Source organism: Pteropus alecto, unplaced genomic scaffold (genome assembly GCF_000325575.1).
Source record: "Pteropus alecto unplaced genomic scaffold, ASM32557v1 scaffold239, whole genome shotgun sequence".
Lineage (NCBI taxonomy): Eukaryota > Metazoa > Chordata > Mammalia > Chiroptera > Pteropodidae > Pteropus > Pteropus alecto.
The window spans coordinates 11,447,266-11,461,846 of NW_006494613.1; the positions used below are offsets into that span (position 1 = coordinate 11,447,266).

Here is a 14,581-nt window from a genome sequence, read left to right on the forward strand (position 1 = left end):
AAAAAAAAAAATGTGTTGGGTGTAGCATCCCCTCTCCCACACCTACAAGCTAAGTAAGTACTGTAAGGGCATTTCTATTGCCTCTGAAATCTTAAATACCAAAAGAAACTACATTAAGTGTTAATGTTGAGTGATGGCAAAGTGAGCCCCAGAAACCTGTCAGGCAGAGCATCTCTGTGCCTGGACAGTCCCAAGGTTTGACAATGCCAAGTCTTGTTGCTGTGATTGATCATCTGCTGGGTACTGGTACAGCTCAGTGTCCCACCATGGGCAGTAGGTGCTGCCAGGTGACCCACTTACAATTTGTCCAGGAAGTTGTCAAGGGCTATGATGCCTTTAGGCATTTGTGCTTGTGGGTCTTAGACATCAACTGGCTGAGGTGGCTGGTGTTCTCGGAGTCTCCAAACAGGATCTGCCAGCAGTCAGACATGCCCTGGAGGAAGGTCTGGATACTGGTGTGAGAGCTCAGGTCAACAGCAAAGCCAAAAGGCTCACTGTCAGCCAGGCAAGCTTTTATAACAAACAAGGGGTTCCCGGCCACCTGGGTCTCCTCAAAGACGTGGCTCTGCTTCCTGTTCAAGACACCACAGATACCACCACCCACTTGTTCCAGACCCTGGATCTTCACAAGGTAAACAAGCTGCCTGAGATAGGACACAGTGATCAGTACGGGGGTGTAGAAGCAGCGTAGGAACAGGATGACTTGCTGTCCCATGCTGGATGACTTCTATGTGCAGTGACATACTGTGGACTTCAAGGTGCATGTGACACACGTTTTTCTCACACGTCCCTCATTTTGGTGACCTTCTGAAAGCTTGCTATTATGTTGTCCTTGAGCTCCCAGAGGTACGCTCTCGGTGATGTTGGTCAATGTTGCAGTAGGTGCCTTGGGGCCTAGGCACCAGATCTGGTGGGCCACGGCCTCGTCCCACTAGTACTTCACTCCCAGATAACAGGCCCGCAGCCTGAACTCCAGGCCAGCAGACACCTTGAGGATGTCCTAAACCAGGAAGTCGAGGAAGGGCCACACCTTCACATAGAGCAAATTGTGCTTGTTGGAGACCTGGACAGTCAAAACACATTGAACTCTTTACTGGTGGTCTCACTGTATGAAGCCACTGGGTCAGATTTTTTTATAGGAATGCATGAATGATCCTCCACCAAGTCTTCCAGGCAGATCTCTAGGTGAAACTCCCTGGCTCTTGAGATGATATGATTCCCCAGCTTCTCCATGATGCTCTTTATTATGGGGCCAACTTGATCAGCCATTTTAAGACCTTCCATCAGCTTGGAAAGGTCAGCAAGGTTCTTGGACTCCGAGGTGACTCTGATGACAGAGCTCACGCTGAACTTCATCATCTGCACGTTTTGGGCATGGTCGTTCTCGAAGGTGGTAACGATGCCGGTCTCACAAGGTACTGGTTGAGGCAAACCAGACCCAAGATGTTCCTGAAAGGAACGTCCTCCATGGGCTTCACATAACAGCACTTTGTAAGGATTGGTCTCTGGATCCATTTCCGGTACAGATCCTCCTTTTTTTTCTGGCCAGGGTATAGTTGGAGGCATGTATTCTGGTGATCATTACAACATATACAAATAATTATGCCGTACATCTGAAAGAAATATAATATTATATGTAAGTTATACCTCAAAAAATATTTCTTACAAAAAGAGGTTATGAAAAGATTTATTACATAACTAGGATGACCTCAGTGTCTTTGCAGGCAGACTCAGAAACCCCCTAGCTAATTTCCTTGCCTAACTCCTCTCTAAGAGGCATGAACCCCCTTAGTATTAGTATGGATGTTGAGAGACGGGATGTCTCTTCTTCCATATCTGCTTCCTATATCTATCCATTTCTATTATTGATTTGCCTATTAAACAAGTAAAGATAAACAGTCTTGGTTAATATATTTTTTAAAGAGTAAAAAGACCTTTGGTCTAAAGTCTCCTCCCCTCTCAGACTCGAAGGACTCTGCCTGGCCTAGGGACATTCCTTCATGATGGTCTTGAGTTACCAGTTTCAGGGTCATTATCTGAATTTTGGGGGAAAGGGCCTTTTTCCCAAAAAAAAGAGGGAAGAAAACTTAACTAAGTATACTAAAAAAAGAAATTAAGAACTTGCAAGAGATGTCCCATATTATATCCTGTAAGGGTGAATTCCTTGCAGTGCCTAGTTGAAGACTTTTGAGGCACAAATACAGTTAGTCTTCCCAGGGAACAAAGTCCCCCAGTACTGTTAGTGGGAACATAAGAATAAATAGTTGTGCCATAAATAAGAAACCACCAGCAGGTAATTTAACATGTACATTTGCATAACTTACAGAAGTAGTGGAGCTGCAGTTCAAGGTCATATTATCTGAGATTTTAAAACATTGGTTAGTACACTGAGTAAATGTTATGCTATGCATTTTTTTGCTGGTGTTATAATAGAAATTTTCCTTATCCTTCCTGAGTTTAGGGTGGGGGCTGCAAGGAGGAAGGAATTCCCAGACCACTGGTCCTATCTATTTACAGATTGTTTGTCTTGCTGGTGTGGCAAGAGTTTCCAAAAGGCCATTAAGAGATCTATAGGTTGTGGTTAATCTCCTGTGGCAAGAGTTTCCAGAAGGCCATTAAGAGATCTATAGGTTGTGGTTAATCTATAACTGAGTGAGTCGATCATTTCTACAAGCCCTTTGCATTTTTCAGATGCCTCCTCTCCACTCTTATTCCTCCTTTTGAGGCTCTAGACATTTTGTTTTGTTTGTTTGTTTGTTTTTTACGCTGGAGTCTCACATTCTCCGTCTAAACCATCCTGGGGGATCTCTTGATAGTGGTGGTTAAAGTATACGTGGGCTGCAGCTCACTGCTGTACTGCGGCTTCCACCATGCTTTTTAAGCTTTTTATTAGCAGGGGCAGCAGACCCAGCCCTATCAGGCAGATTCCTAGGAGTAGTAAAACTGCTCCTATTAAGGTTTTAAACACACCAAAAGCTGAAAACCATCCCCCCAAAAGGCTACTGGTGTTCCATCCATGCCATACTTGCACAGGCACATGTGCCAGTTTCGTCCTCTTCTTGAAAGGTCCTCAACTGCCTGGTCCTGGTCATCTATCTGTAGGCAACAGTTGGTGAGACTAAATTTTTCACATATGTCTCCTCTTGCTGATACTAGATAGTCTAGTGCCAAATTGTTTTAGTAGATGGCATTTCTCACCCGAGTCTATTGATGTGCAAGGAGGGTCAGGGCTCTCCCAATCTCTTTGGTAATGATTTCTAAGACTGCCTGCTGTCAGATAATCTGGTTTAACATGTAAATGGGGGTATGGTATCACCAAGATCCATCTTCTGCCCAAGTGGCAGGCCCATAGTATTGGTTATTCACTCTGGGGGCCACTCATCATCCTTCCAGTCCCCTATTTGGAGTTCTCTTTTTACCCGTTGTAAGGGTTGGGAGGCTAGGTAACCAAGCAGTTCCCCTGTTTTCAGAGGTAAGAGGAAGGATGGCCTTATCATACCAATTATACAGTTCCCCTCCCAATTTCTGGGGCAGCAGATGTGGCCTTGTTTCCACAAATCCAGTAAAGCTCATGTGGGGCTATCCAGTCTTGGACCCTGCTTGGGTCCTGCCAGGCTTCAGTTAGCTTTGGGAATCTGGCTAACAGATTTCTCTCTGTTTTGTTTCCCCACCACACGCTTTGTTTGAAGGTGGCATTATAATACTGTAGGCCAAGGCAAATTAAGTTTCTGACTGGCTCCGTGAGATTTCCTCCACCCCGAGCCAGGTAGTATTGTCCTATGATAATATGCTTTAAAATCCATTGACTATCATCAGAGATGCGTGGGGCCGTTATATTTGACATTGTCTTAGTGGGAACTAATTCTGCATCTTCCCATGACCACCTATCCCCCATCAGAGTTCCTCCACATATATAACAGGAAGTGACATTCAGGGAGTGAGCTATTCCTTTAGCCATTTTGAGAAATAAGTTTTTAGTTGATTGCAGTAGTGGGGGTAGGGGTTCAGTTACTTCCTTGTAGAAGGACTTATAAACCTGGAAGGCTCAAGCCAGATAGTCTAGTACTTGACCTCTGATACAAAATCGAACATAGGGATTTAGCCCCATCCCATCAATGCCAAGTGTTAGTACTTCCCCGGACTTCCAGTGGGGGTTCAGGGGGTTGGTTACGATTAATTCTAATGGATTGCACTTATGTGGAGTGCAGTCAACATTGGAGAGAGGCCCATGGGATGGGTCAGGACAGAATAGGTAGTAGCTCTAGCGTCTAGTAAAAATTCAATGTTTCCTTTCTGCCATGCTGAGGGTGACCTGAGGCTCCACTGTTATTATCGTGGTAGATTTTTCTAGGACTAGAGCTTGCAAGATGCCCCAGTTCTGATGATGCCAATCATGTTCAACTGAGATTGAAGCCCTCTAAGCCTGCAAAGTTTTTTATTGCCTAGAGTCACCTCGAGATGGTCCCTGTATTATGGCAGCTAAAATTTGCACCTTTTTGTACTCTGCTTCCTTCTCTGCCCCGTCCCAGTTATTGGACATTTTAAAGACCCCTGGCATCAAGGCAGCCTGTAAGGTTTGGATATAGGCCCCAACTTTCAGAGCTTCCTTTGAATATTGGGCACAGAACAAGTTGTAAAATGTATAGCCAGGAGTGTCTGGCAGTCAGACTTTGAGCCAATGTTAGTATATTCTCTAAAAGCCTCAGAAAACTGGTTAAGGCAACATAAAACACAGAAATTATTTTGATGAAGTATGGAATTCTTTTTTTCTATTCAGAAAACTTTTCCATAACATCAGTAGCAGACCAATAGACTAAGAAACATTAAAACACAATTCTAATTTTGCATTAGCTTACTTTTGGCATTTCAATTTCCAATCTTGTGTAGCTTAATCATCTAAAATTTCCTCCCAGGAATTCTCTTCACAAACCTTCTACTGCTTTCCTAATTCCTTCAGTTTGCCTTTTTTCACTCATTCATAAATAACCAAGTAGAAGACAAACACTTTTCCTTCAATTCACTTCAAAATAAGTCTTGATATTTTATACCTTCTGTTACCAAAAACATTTTCCTTTCCATCATAATTAGAATTCTTAACTGAACCACCATGTTACATATAACACAGACAAATATAGATCAGAGGTCATGCACATAATCATATTTCCCTATCATCAACATTTGTAACTTTCTTTAAGGTGCATATCTAGTTTCCTCAGGGAGCGATGAAATACACGGGGTCTTAAGAGAACTCATTTCCCCTTAGAGTCTGAGGGTGAAGGGGGAGAAAATTCATGATTACCAAGATCTTTAGAAAGGTGCTCCTATTAGTGGGCCAGCTAATAAGTTTGGGTTTTGGTAAAGGAGCACAGAAGCTGAACTGGTACAGTAGACCTGGCTAGCTCCAGCTTGCCTTTATACCAAGCCATGAGATTAACTTGTTGGTCAATGCATTAAAAGATTGGGGGGTCTACACCCAAGTTGTAGTATTGCTCCTAATTTAGTTAAAATATGTCATCTTAACAAGGGAGTTGGGCAGATTGGAACTATTAAAAACTCTGCTGAAAGATCTAATCTTCAAATTGGCAGGTCAGTGGTGGAGTAAAATGGTTGACCTTACCTTCTACTCCTATGATAATTGTAGTTTGTGAGGAGGGTTTTCCTACAAATTCAGGGAGAACAGAATAGGTTCTCTGTATTTAAAAGAACAGAATAGGTTCCCTGTATTTAAAAGAAATTAAATTTGTTTACCCATTACATTCAGAGTTACCCAGGGTTTCTTGGTAGTGATGACCACATTCCTGGGCCGGGGCAGCAAGGATGGCCCCAAGTCTCTTCAGTCACACAGTTCCCGGACCTGGGCTACTAGGGTGTTGGATGTCTGCCCTCCTCTCTGGGAGTGTGGAGAGTCAACCCTCCAATGCCAGCGATTAGTACTGGTTTCTTTGCATGTGTAGCAGGGGCTCAGGGGCTTTTTGGTACAGTACTTTGCCCAGTGTCCTACTTTCTTGCATTTGAAGCAAGGCAAGATCTCCTCCTTATTCTCTGGTCTCTAAGGGATGCTTGTCGGGTACCAAGGTCCTGGCCAATTGTGAGAGCCATAATCCTGGCTTGTTGTTTTTTTTTATTCTGTTCTCTTTTTTCCTCTTCAAGATCTCGAGTGTTATAGACCATGAAGGCCATATATAGTAATTGATTTTGATTAGTCTGTGGTCCCATTTGCAGCCTGTGAAGCTTGCATCCGATATCAGGGGCTGACTGACTAATAAAATGCTGGCCTAACAAAGCTAACTCTGCAGCGGAAGTGGGGTCTACATTAGTATACCTCCTAAAGGATTCTTCCAGCTGGCTCAAAAAGCTGGCCAGGTTCTCATCTTTTTCTTGAGTAATGATTCTAAGCTTCTTATAGTTCACAGCTTTTGTATTCCTTGTTCTTTCCCAGAGTCGGTTGGGCCACGAGTACCTTACTCTGTCTCTGCCTATTTGCATAGAACCGGGCCCAAGGGGGCACTATAGTAGGACTTGCAACCATGAATCTATGTATGGAAACTGGGCTGGGTATCTAGGGGATCCTGTCACTACTCGATACACAGATCTAACAGTGGGGAGATCCAGGGTCCCTTGTGAAGGCCATCCTATCCTGTAGGTGGGCCACTTAAGCTCACAAAGAGTATGAAGTTTTCCTGGAGTCGACTTGACCCTGTAATCCCCTGAGAAGCCTTTCTTAAAATTTTTCAACATACAGTTTAAGACAGTTTTCTCAGAGGAAACTCCTCCTATATTTGTCTTAGGGAGCTTCCTAATGGAGGAGGAAATAGACCTTAAAATTTCAAAAAAATAATTCAACACCCTATGTCAAAAGGGCCATTTGAAGATAGACAATTCTTAAGCCAAATCAGTAGTTAATTGCATCCCCGCCCTGCGTATCCCACCCTGTGTCAGTGACACAAAGAGAAACAAGAATGGGTGCCTCCACTAGGAAGGAGACCACTTAAGTGCTCATCTAGCTGTGTCCCGAAGGAACTTAGGTGACGCTTAGCCGTAACGGACTCAGCTATGTGACTTACGATCGGACACTAGTCCAATGCTGCCCTGGATCATATGCCGTACACCACTGAACCGCAGATGAGCCCACTAGCACTCCATAGCTTTTAGAGGACCTTAAGGGTGTCCAGCGTGGAGCCACAAATTCGTACCTGACTGATCAAGCTGGGCAGGCTGCTCATTCATTCTCTCATTCACACACCAGGTTAAAACATGGTCTCCTCTCTTTTGGAAGACCCTGACCTATGTCTTCACCCCCTTGGAAGACCCTGATGTCTCCTCAACTGGGAAGACTCTGATGTCTCCCCAGCTTAGGAGACGCTGACGTCTCCCCTGCTGGGGAGACCCTGATGTCTTCCCCGCCTTGGAAGGTCCTGATGTCTTCTAACTGAAGACTAGGAGGTGATCAAGCTCCTCTTCTGTTCAGAGAGGGGAAATGACTAGGGGGCTGAGGCTCCAGAGCCTTGCCTTCTCCTGTGACCATTCCTGGTGAGTTGGTCCATCTCTCCTATGAGTCCAATCGGGGTCTCGGCTGTCCGGAGAGTCAGAGTGCCGGTCAGAAAGAGAATCTAGAATACTGTCAGGTGGAGCTCCTCCCTTGTTCCTCTCAGAGCCCCTCCTCCCCGGCCTGGCCGAGCCACTGCTCCGGCAGCTCAAAGGGCCGGCATGGTTGAAATCTTATTGAGGCCTCCAGAAATGTTGCAGAAAAATCAGACTGGTGAGAAACCAAGCGGCACTCGGGGAGTTGGAGGATTCAGGTTTAATATGCCAGTGGTCCCAGAGGAGCTCGTGCTCTGAAGATCTGGGCCGGGAGATCAGATGCAACATTCCTTATATAGAACTTATTTGGCATGGACTGATTGGTTAATTTGTCCTCAGATGGTTACAAAGCACAGGAGTTGCTAGGAGGTACAGGCAGTTACATTTGTTGCTTAGAACAAGCAAAAAGGAGGATGAGTCTTTCTTTAGTTAATTTCCAGTATAGCCTATGCAGCAAGCATATCTACAGAAGCAGAACAAAGAGCTGATTAGCCTTTTAAGTGAAAATTCCTCTTCATTATTTGTTTGCAGTTTACAACACAATCTAATGATATCAACTATGAAAGCTTCGTTAGAATGCTATCTGAGTCATACTCCAAGTTTCAGAACTTGCTAGCTGTGCAAGCTATGGAAAACACTTCTCTTTTCTGGATCTCAGTTTATGAATTTAGTTTTGACTAAACCTACAGATTATATATATATATATATAAATTTATATTCACATGTCTACAAATAATTCTGATTCACATACAATGTAGGAGAACTCAACCATCATGTTTATAACTCTGATATCACACTTAAACGCTGTATAACTTTGGGCAATTGACTTGAGCTCTTAGTGTCTCAGTTTCCTTATTAAGGAAATGGGAATAATAAGAATAGTCACTTCATAATGTGATGAGGATAAATGAAATATGTAGAGACCTTCACAGAGTGCCTGGCACACATAATTGTTTCATAAACATTATCTATTATTGTATTATAATTTCATATAATTCTAAAACAGTACATAGACTATATACATATATACATGTGAGGTATATGTATGTTTGCAAAGACGTCTAAAGAAATAAATATATCTATAGTTCTCTTTAATGTGTGTATGAACATGTACTAATTTAAAAATATTTAACAGTTTTGAACTTTATAATATCATTTTCCACATAATTCGTATGAGTAGATATAAAGCTCAGAAAGTAGAATTTCTAGTTCTCAAGAATTCTCACAGAGGAGAAAAAAAAGATTCTTTTCATGACTGGAAAAAATATAAGTTCTTTTAAACAAGTATGTACTAGAGACTATAATCCACTTTCCTTTCCTACCATTGCACCGACAGCATTATGAACCAGAAAATTGTTTGAGCAGCCACAGATAAGGAATTACAAATCTAGAGGTTCAAGAGTCGTATAAAGCCGATGTACGGTTAATTTGCATGGTTTAGTTGCCGCCCAGATTTTTCCAATATATTTCAATGGCTTGAAACTCTGAAAAACTGATAGCAAATAAAAGGTTTTCTATAGGCTGCCTAATTTCTTGCTTACTCAGCTGTCTGAAGGCAAACCCAATTACTATGGCTTGCGTTTTTTTTGTGTGTGCAGAAACCGGAACATATTCATTGTTAAATAGAGCCATTAAATATTTAGGAGAGGGAGAAAGTTTTATGAATTGAGATGATAACAGTGAAAAACTACCTATAGATATTTTTCTCTTAAACAACAAAAAAACACTTTTCTAAGAGTAACTCAAAAAATCTCAAGCATAAAATATGATTAATTTATAACAATTCAATGGGCCTTTTAAATGTTGATTTTTAGGTTGGCATATAAAAAAAAATGCCTCTGGTATAAAGCTAAATTTTATCCATAGAATAATAAAAGAACCTATATGGTCTCCTGAACAAAGAACTAGCCAAAGAATTGGGATTCTATTTTTGGCTTCACCGGTGACTTGCTCAGTGACCTTGGACATATCACTTAAATGGCTTTGTGCCTCAAAGTTCCCAGCTGTAATATAGAGATTATAATGCCTGCCCCTACTTCATAGTACTGTAGAACTATTTCAGTTGAGTTTGTTTAAAACCCCAAAGGCTTTTGAAACTTTCAGAAATAACTGTTAAATTCAAACAAGTTCATATTTTATTAATTTCTTTTTACTGTTTGATTTGATTTTCCTATAGTCTTTAATAATCCTTTTCCTGCTAAATTAATCACTGGGATAAAATTAATAGGTAATTTTCATTGGATATTAAGGAACATTTCTAACAGTGAATGGAAATTAGGAGTACACTACTGAGATCAACTGATATAATTTCTACTCCTTGGCATATATAACTCATGATTCAAAAGAGAATTGTATGATGATCATGTAACTTAGAACTTTTTGCTAAATCTATAATTAGCATTTTTTTTTTTTTTTATTCTGGGTGTCCTCACAATTTCTCTGTGATTTCTTTTGATCAAGATTTTTTTCATAATGTCTCTGCAAAGGCACTGATTATCCATCTCCATCTCTCCAAATCCAGAGGACTCATTAAAGTCCCTCACAAATGCCATGTCTTTCTAGATTGTTTCTCTCTGTGTAACAACATTTGTCATCCAGTAAGGAGTTCTGAGTAGTTAGAGGACTAAGTAAAAGGGAGAGCTCCTTTTTGATCTTTGTGCTCTTCTATTATTTTTAAAATTTTTGAACTATATATACACTTATTATTTGTTCAAAATTAATTATTTTTTTCAAAGTCATGTTTCTCAGCTTTCAAACTAGAACTTCACACTCCAACCACAGACATATCTTGTGTGCTCTTCTTTTACACTTCTCAGAATCATGGACTTGCACACTATCTTACAAAATCTTTGAATTAAAGTACACTTAACATTTCTCACCTACAAGTGTAATGGCCTCAAACCAATCATTCATCTTCCTGTCATAACCCGCAGTGTCTTTCGTGCCACATTTTTTAACATATTTGTGCTTTTTGTTGTTGACTTTGCTGCTCAAGATGATCTCCAAGTGTAATGCTGAAGTGCCTTCTAGTGTTCCTAAGTGCAAAAGCCTATGATGTGCCTTACAAAGAAAATACATGTGTTAAATAAGCTGCATTCAGGTGAGAGTTATAGTGCTATTTGTCATGAGATTAAAGCTAATTAATCAAGGATATATATTAAATAAGGTGTCTTTAAACAGAAATACATGAAACAAGATTATATATTGATCTGTTAAGAAAAAATCTGATAATCAGAGGGTCTCAGTGATCTAATCCTGTATTTTTCCTAGAAGCAATAGTTCTGTATTCACTATTACATGGTTTGTGGTGACTTTCTATAACATAACTCTCTGTCAATAATAAGAATTAAATGTATCTATTTTATTTATTTACAAGCACTGCCTTCAGCTATATATATTTTAATCTCCATCTTAATTCTCCACAATAGCATATTTCTTATAAGCATTTCTAACTTTCTAGACATTGCAATTAGAGACAAAAAATTGGCCAAGTTTAAAGCTTCAATATCATATTAATTTTAATGCTCACGTCTTTCTTTCCCCTAAAATTAGCCAGATAACTAACCCAAGAGTGGGAGTGAGGTTGCAACTCTTTTCCTACTCTCACTATGCTGGGTTCCCTTCTCTTGTGCTGAAGTGAAAAAGAACATGTGGTTTACTCTTCTGGGAGTTGCTGTAGTTCTCTCTTCTTTATCCCTACTGCTCTTGCTAAGACTAACAGGCCACTGATGCTCTCTTTGTGGCAGGCATCCAAATGCTGGCTCTCCATTTACACCCAGTCTACATTCTGCATGTGATTATATCAATGCACTAGAAAAAAATTGAAATATTTCTTCAGTAGCTGCCATGTCTTTCTTGCTTTAATCATGTCATTCTTTCTTTGTGATACATGTAATCTTCTATTATTTATTCTTTTAATAGCTACCATGGTAATCATTAGTGTTATTATCAAATATCTGCTTTTCCTCTTTCTAGGAAATAGTGGTGTTATTGTTTACCACATCAGGCATTGTATGAAATCATGTGACTTTTTTAAAGAGTAGATACCTCTAAGAAGTAGGGTATACTTTGCTATCTTGCTTTTCCACTGCTACAGCAACATACATCTCTGCAGATGGTAGAGTATGCATCAAATTACATTCTTTAGGGAATACAATGTATAGACGAAACCCCAGTTCATGGTATCAAAAGTAGAGTACTGTCTTAAAAATAAATTATATGTCATTGGCTTATAAATTTAACATACTATAAAATAGAACTTTTATCAACAGTTAAAAATTGCATTGGTGAATTATTTATAGAATTTTTTGAAATAATTTAGATGAAAGATTGGGTATCTAAGATACTTTTAGATCTAAAGATTAGGAAACAAATATTAGTAGTATGTTTCAGTTGCTGGTGATTTATTTAAGAAACATATTAAAACAAAGAGACACCCTCTGAAAAAATAACCAGTTTACAGGTAAGAATAAAAGAGAAAAAAAAAAAGATTTTAGAAATTTAGAGACTTCAAATGTTGAAAAATTGACTGAATTTGGACCCCAGGATGAAGAGATAAAATTGAGAAGACATTTTTTGAGTGCTTTTTCTTTTATTTATTTAATTTCAAGTATACAGTACATTGGTTAGACATTTATATGGTTTATAAAACAATTCCCCTAATTACTCCTTCTCTCCTCTGATTTTCCACCTAGCCAATATATGAATGCTAACTGTATTCCCTATGCTGTTCTTCCCATCCTTGTGACTATCTATCAACTACTAATTTGTACTTCTTTAACCCTTCACCACTTTCTCCAAGTTCCCCAAACCCCCCTCCTCAGTCCATCACCAAATTGTCCACTATATTTGTGAGTCTGTTTTTGATTAGTTTGATCTTTTCGTTCCTTAGATTCCACATATGAGTGAAATCATATGGTATTTATCTTTCTCTGTCTGACTTGTTTCACTCAGCATAATAACCTCTAAGTTCATCCATGTCATTACAAATGATAGGATTTCATTTTTTTAATGGCTGAATAATATAACATTGTATATATGAACCATAACTTCTTTATGCAATCGTCTGTTGATGGGCTTTTATATTAATTCCATATATTGGCTATTGTGTCGCCATGAATATTAGGGTGCATAGATCTTTACAAATTATTGTTTGATATTCTTTGGCTAAATACCCAGAAGTGCAATTGCTGGGTCAAAAAATATATTCAATTTTAATTTTTTGAGAAACCTCCAGACTTTTTCTATAGTCTGTACAAATTTGCAATCCTACCAATAGTGTATGAGGGTTCCTTTTTCTCCATATTCTCACCAACACATTGTCCTTTGATTTATTGATGATAGTCATTCTGAGAGATGTCAGATGATATCTCATTGTGGTTTTACTTTGCATTTCTCTATGATTAGTGACCTTGAGCATCTTTTCATATGTCTATTAGCCATCTGTATTTCCTCTTTGGATAAATATCTGTTCAGGTCTTCTGCCCATTTTTAATTGGATTTTTTGTTTGTTGGTTTGTTTGTTTGTTTTTGCTGTTGCATTGTATGAGTCCTGATATTTTGGATATCAACCCCTTATCAGATGTATCGTTAGCAAATATCTTCTCCCAATCAGTCATTTGTCTTTATGTTTTGAGAATGGTTTCCTTTGCTGTACAAAACCTTTTAAGTTTGATGTAGTCCCATTTGTTTATTTTTTTCTTTTTTTCCCTTGCTTGGGAAGATATATCTGAAAAGAAATTCCTGTTAGTAATAGAGAGTTTATTGCCTATGTTTTCTTCTACAAGTTTTATGGTTTGGGGTCTTACGTTTAAGTCTTTAATTCATTTGAGTCTATTCTTGTAAACCATGTAAGAAGGTGGTCCAGTTTTGTTTTGTTTTTTGTTTTTTGTTTTTTTTGCAAGTATCTATCTAGTTTTCCCAACACCATTTGAAGAGAGTGTTTTTTACTCCATTGTATATTCTTGCCTCCTTTGTCATATATTAAGTGAGCGTATAGGTATGGATTTATTTCTGGGCTCTCTATTCAGTTCCATCGATCAATGTATCAGTTTTTATGACTGTACCATACTGCTTTAATTACTGTAGACTTGTAGTATAGTTTGATATCAGGTAGTGTAAAACCTCCAAATTTCTTCTTCTTTCTCAAGATTGCCATGGCTATTTGGGTCTTTTATGGTTCCATATAAATTTTAGATTATATGTTCTCACTCTCTGAAAAATACCATTGATATTTTGATAGGGATTGCATTGAATCTATAGATTGCTTTGGGTAGAATGGCCAGTTTAATGATGTTGATTCTTCTTACCCGTGAGCATGGTATATGCTTCTATTCATTTGTATCTTCTTCAATTCCTTTTTTCAATGACTTATAATTTTCTGAAACAGGTCTTTCACCTCCTTGGTTAATTTGATTTCCAGATATTTTATACTTTTGATGCAATTGTAAATGGAATTTTTTTTCGTAATTTCTCTTTTGGAAAGTTCATCATTGTTGTTTAAAGATGCCACTGACTTCTGAAGATTTATTTTGTAACTTGCTACCTTACTGAATTCATTGATCAGTTCTACCAATTTTTTGGTGGAATCTTTAGGGTTCTCTATATATAGTATCATGTCATCGGCAAATAACGAGAGTTTACTTCTTCCTTTACAATTAGGATGCCTTTTGTTTCTCTTTCTTGTCTTATGGCTGTGGCTAAGACTTCTAATACAATGATGAAGAGGAGTGGTGAAAGTGAGCCTCCTTGTCTTGTTCCTGATGTTAAGGAAAATGCTTTTAGCCTTTTCCTTTGAGTATGATGTTAGCTGTAGGTTTGTCATATATGGCCTTTATTATGTTGAGGTATATGTCCTCTATTCCCACTTTGCTGAGAGTTTTTATCATAAATGGATGCTAGATTTTGTCAAACACTTTTTCTGCATCTATTGATATGATCATATGGTTTTTATCCTTTGATTGGTTAATGTGGTATATCACAATAATTAATGTGCAGATGT

The 14,581-nt window shown here is 39.0% G+C and overlaps 1 pseudogene; it reads right to left on the reverse strand.

The window, feature by feature from the left end:
* Positions 1-780: 780 nt before the first annotated feature.
* Positions 781-14,581, reverse strand: part of LOC102891909 — a 17,610-nt pseudogene continuing 3,809 nt past the window's right edge.